This window comes from Gossypium hirsutum, chromosome A10, assembly GCF_007990345.1.
Source record: "Gossypium hirsutum isolate 1008001.06 chromosome A10, Gossypium_hirsutum_v2.1, whole genome shotgun sequence".
In the NCBI taxonomy this organism is placed as follows: domain Eukaryota; kingdom Viridiplantae; phylum Streptophyta; class Magnoliopsida; order Malvales; family Malvaceae; genus Gossypium; species Gossypium hirsutum.
Window position 1 is genome coordinate 53,628,680 of NC_053433.1, and position 614 is coordinate 53,629,293.

A 614-nucleotide genomic window follows, 5' to 3' on the forward strand; every position below is an offset into this window, starting at 1 on the left:
GAGTATATATCTGATGGGTATCGATACCAAACTCTGAGTAACACGAAGGGCGTGGAGTAACAGGTGTAACAGACTTCAAACCACTTATTAAATTTTTCCAGACAAGCTGTCAATCTGCGTACTAGTTGCTTTAAAAATCATATCTTGAGCTCTGGAACTCAAAATCCAGTTCCGTGAATTTCCCTGAAACTAATTTTCCATTACTATTTTTCTAGATTTTTGGTCGGCAATTAGTACAGTTTTTAGTAAAGTCTCCATTTCGGGTCGACTCACTGACTTTGCGCATTAGACCTGGATATCTCCCTGTACAGATTCATACTGATGCGTTGTTTCTATAGAAACTAGACTCAGAAGGAATCTATACATTATGGTATGACTCTAATTATTCTGGTTAATTTATAATGATTCCAAAGTCGGAGCAGGGAATCCAGAAACCGTTCGGCCCTGTCCCACAGAACTGATTATCTCTTAACATACTGTCCATTGATCTTTCGTTACTTCTATATGAAATAGACTCATCGAACTTCGATTACATAATTTATTCATCAATTAATTCCACTCCTACTATTTTTAGTGATTTTTCAATCTCATGTCACTGCTGCTGCCAGCATCTG